General features: G+C 36.9%; 1 long non-coding RNA gene across 1 annotated transcript; it reads left to right on the top strand.

Annotated features, from left to right (window-relative positions):
* Positions 1-517: 517 nt before the first annotated feature.
* On the top strand, positions 518-916 carry LOC110113739. Its single transcript, XR_002305178.1, has 3 exons — positions 518-600; positions 693-735; positions 859-916. It is a non-coding gene; the product is annotated as an uncharacterized LOC110113739 (long non-coding RNA).
* Positions 917-4895: the final 3979 nt, after the last annotated feature.

Genomic DNA, 4895 nt, shown 5'->3' on the forward strand with positions numbered 1-4895 from the left:
CTCTGGTCGTGGGTAGTTCATTATGGTTGCTGTGAGAGCCTGTTTTTTATTTATTTATTTGTTTTTTGGTAGTATATATTGTAAACTTTGCTTCTTTAGCCTATTCCACCGAGGAAATTTATATTTATTAAGAGAGAAGAAGGTCCATCAACTATTTATAGGGGGCCATTTTAGTCCCATAGTATATAATATGTCAAATATAATTCTTTGATTCATGAAATCTTATACTTAGTAGTCCCTCCATAACTCCTTAAATTCAATCCAAAATAGTCCAACATAAGGACTATTTTGAATCATCTTTGTAAGAACACATGAGATAGCTAAGACTAAAATGGTTAATCATTGTTGTAGCTTAGCCATAAATGATATTTTACCTTCTTTCCTTTGATCCTTATAGAAGAAATGAATAGATAAACAAAATAATCATTTTATATAGATATAAGATATCTCACCTATTTAGTTAGATTTTTATTTATATTTTGACCGATTTCTTTGCAGTATAAGATAACTTCTTTTTGAACAGGAGCCACTCCGAAAGGTGTCCTTAAAGTAATGTCCGTGCCAGGATTAACCATATACCATGTGAAGAGTCACTTGCAGGTACTGGGATTCAATATGATCAAGCATTCTTCGCAATGCCAGTTTTTAAAATTATTGTTTCTTTGCCTAACCTTATTTCTGTATCCATGTAGAAATATCGACTGGCAAAATACATCCCCGAGTCTTCAACAGATGGTAGCTTTATTGAATATTGTTAACAAGTTACTGTTTTGTTTGATAAATGTTTGATTTGAAGGCATTTCTCTTTGTAGACATGCATTATGGTCATGTTCTTATGGTTTGTTTATTTGCAAATAGGCTCCAAGGCTGAAAAGAAAGAACCTGGTGAGCTGATTTCTAGCTTGGATAACTCTTCGTAAGTACCATTTTGCTGCTTTTTTCTACCAAAAAATAAGATTCGGAGTATCCTTTCAATTCTCATCATAACAATTGCTGAATTGAAGTAATTATAGATGTAATGACTTTCAGTAATGAACTGAATCTTATAAAATGGTCATAATATTAGAGGGAAGATTCTGTTAATATAAGTGCTGTCATCATAAGCATGTTTTACACTATATAAATTCAGATAAAAGAAAATATTTATAAACTCATAGTGCTCCTCACTTTTTTGTGCTTTCAACAAATATGCACTTTCAGATTTACTTGTTTCTAATTTTATAAGTTGAAAGCTTCAGTTATCCAGTTCTTTTGAGATCTTATTATTGTTTCATCTATTGCATCAACCTAAAAGACATAACAGATTCTTGTATAAAGATATTTGTAACTGACTCTACCAATAGTATGCTGCCACATGCACAACACACACCACCTAGTTCTATATAAACCTCTGTATTGGCTCTCTCAAACATAACGAAGCATTTCTCCATTGTCATCTTCTTCCTTTGGTCTTTCTTCACTGTCTTGTCTCAGCTTTCATGGTATCAGAGCCGATTGGCTCGCAACCTCCATTTCACTGATGGGCTGACCCTTGTCCACGACTACCGGCGAAGAAGTTAGGGAATGACCGGCAATTCCATCATCCTTAAAGTTCTTGATTTCAAATATCAATAACATTGTTCCCATTGCTCTCTCAGGTGAAAACTATCCGTCCTGGAAATTCCAAATCACAAAACTATTCAAAGCCAATCACTATCTTTCGTTTCTCGATCAATCTACTCCTATTCCCCCTCGTTTCATTCGTCTGACTTCTTCTTTTTTTTGACTTCTCCTCAGTCTGTTCCTTCTCTCAGTAGCAAGTCCTATCCTACCTCCTCCAACAACAAACTATTCCATTTGTTCCTTCCCCCCAATTACCTATTCCTCCTCCACCATCCTACTCTCCTCCATGATCTAATATTAGACTTAAAACCGGCTGATGAGGACATCAGAAGATTGACGGCTATGATGTGGAGTTTATTATTTTCTTTTGTGTCTTATGTACTAGTTTATTTTGTTTTCCTGTTTTTCCATTTTACCCATAGAGGTGGTCATTTGATATTGTAGCCCCGAGGGCATTTATGTCTTTTAGTTTTTGTTTCTTTTGACCTATTTATAGGAGGCCTCATGTATTGTATGGGGATGATGAATTGTTAATGAAAGCTTATTCTACTTATTTGATCTCTTAGTGAGTTCATGAGAGGAGAAGGATCTCTTTGTGAGTTCTTGAGGAAGAGACACTTGAGGTTAGTAATTTCCTTGATTTTTTCCAAGATTTTCTCTTTCTCCGAGCTATTGTTTTCCCTACCCAAAATCCCCATTACCGCCGGCCTCCTTGGGCCGCCCAAGCCGCCGGCCACCGCCCACCAACCACCCATCCGCCGGCCTTCCTCCTCCCATCCTCCCCTCTCCACATCTCTAGCCGCCGGCCCTCCCTCTTGGAATCACAAATTTGAAAATTCAAATTTTCCAAGAGGCATTGATGACTTTCCTAAAATAAATCCAAGATTTTAGGCAAGCTTCTTAATTGAGTTTAAATTCAAATTTGAAATTCAAACGGTTCCCAGTTAATAGCATTTTAATTAGGAAACTTTCCTTTCATATAATATCGAAAATTTAATTCAGATTTTTCTTTAAAATCTTGATTAATGCGTGGGCCCCACTTAATTAATCAAATCTTCTCTCTTTCCCTACGGATGGCCACCCATTACTCCTCCCCTTAATTAGGAGCTTAATTCATGGCTTCAAATAAGGCCTCATTAATTCTTAATTTCCCTCCTAAGCCTAAATTTCAAATTTAAAAAAATTGAAATTACAAAGTCCAAATTAAAATTAGGAAATCTGAAATAAATAATTTCCCAACCTAGTTCTTGCTTTTCCCCACCCGCCCCCTTCCCTATTGTTCACTAGTTAATTCCTATCAAAAGTGCCAATGGAAAATTCCCAAATGCCTCATGCAGCCACCAAATTCCTGCACAAGAGTTCCACGTTCCAGCTGTCCTAAATGTCCAATTTGCTGGTCTACCCCTTCTCAGCTTGCTGCCACGAAGAACCAACCCAGTTTCCTCACTGTTCTGTGACCTGAAGTCACCCCGATTGCTGTCCCGAAGCCCTCCAAGGGCTGTTACAGGTTTTCTGCCATTACAAATGCTGTCCAGTGAATTGGAGAGACCACCATTGCAGTCCATTGTCCACTAGTATCAAATTTAGCAAGGATAATTGTCCGGGATGACATCGTAGCTGCTGTCCAGCAATTCTGCATGCTTCCTTACACCACACCCTCACCCGGGAGGCCCCAACCACTGTCCAGAATTCCATACTTATTCCAGACTGCTGTCCAGATCTCGTAGATTAAAGAGGTGGCTGATTTGAGGTCATCCACCGTTACTGCTTGAAATTGGTGAACTCTTTCCCTAATCCTTTATTTCTATCGTTACTTTATTTTGTGGTTTAATTGATTCATAAGAAATCTTGTCAGTTGTTCTCCGCTTAATCCTAGAGTTTAATGAGTTGAATGATGGATCATCTTGTAGTGACTAGTCTTGTTGTTAGTGTAGGGATTCACTGTTGAAACCTATCTCACATGCAACATTAAGAGTAATTGATTACTTTTGTGGTTTTAACTTTTATATATGTGACTTAGCCTAAACTTATGACACCGCTCTCTTGTTTTATCTCGTCATTTTATCACTTAAAGCTTTTAAATAATATTGTTCTTTGGATTAAGCGTGCAAGTTCCTAATTCACCCTCCATTCACATATGTTTCACATCACCGGCACTCTCAAACCCTGCCAAATTCTCAATCTACATTCCTCCCTGAGCTTTGATCCCATCACCCATGCCGAAGCCAGCAAGCATCTCCATTGGAGAGAGGCAATGGCATCTAAATTCCTATCTCTCCAACAACAGGGTACGTGGAAGCTGGTCCCCCCTCCTCCCAACTCACCCATCTTGGGCTATAGATAGACTTATAATTCAAAGAAAAATACAGACGGTACGATTTCTTGATACAAAGCCCGCTTGGTGGCTCAAGGTAATCACCAAGAATACGGACTTAATTTTTTGATGATAACAAAATATTATTGTTATGATATTATTATTGTTTTTGCTAACATATATTGGATATATGTCTATTTGTTTTTGTGTGCGCTAACATTTTAGAAAAATCATATTCCAGACTGCTGAAAACTTCAAGATAGAGTAGAATAAAATTTCATGTAATAAAGTCAGTAATTTTTATTTTCTTGAGTCCGAGAAAGTGTAATTGTAATTAGGTAACTGTGCACACACACATAGGGGGAGAATTAAAATTGAAATTGAAATTATTTTAACCATATCTGTACTGCACGGTGTTGGTTCGTACAGACAAATGACAGTGTACGAAATAAGCTTCATACTAGATCGTCCAGAAGAATTTTAACTGTTCGTACAGACGATCTAAATATCGTACATGCAACCGACAGTGTACGAAATATGCTTCATACCAGATCGTCCAGACAAATTTTAACTGTTCGTATAGACAGTCTAAATATCGTATAGACGATTGACAGTATACGAAATAAGCTTGATACCAGATCATCTAGACAAACTTTAATTGTTCGTACAAACGATCTGTAAATCGTACAGACGACAAAGTGTATGAAATAATGTTTCTACCAAAGCGTCCCATGATTTTTGAACTGTTCGTACAGACGATCCAAGATTGTACTGTACGATCTGACTCGTTTTCACTTTGAAAATTCAATTTATAGATGATTTTTTATGTGTTTTCTATATAATAAGTCATAGAAATTGACTTAGAGATCTATTTTTTGTGAATTTCTCTTGAGAGTGGAAAAAGAGAGTGATTTGGGAAAGTGTTTGGGAGTGAAAAGTGAGAGATCTTGTAAGAAGAGATTGTGAGGGATTCACAAGC

This window comes from Dendrobium catenatum, unplaced genomic scaffold (assembly GCF_001605985.2).
Source record: "Dendrobium catenatum unplaced genomic scaffold, ASM160598v2 original_scaffold_201350, whole genome shotgun sequence".
In the NCBI taxonomy this organism is placed as follows: Eukaryota; Viridiplantae; Streptophyta; class Magnoliopsida; order Asparagales; family Orchidaceae; genus Dendrobium; species Dendrobium catenatum.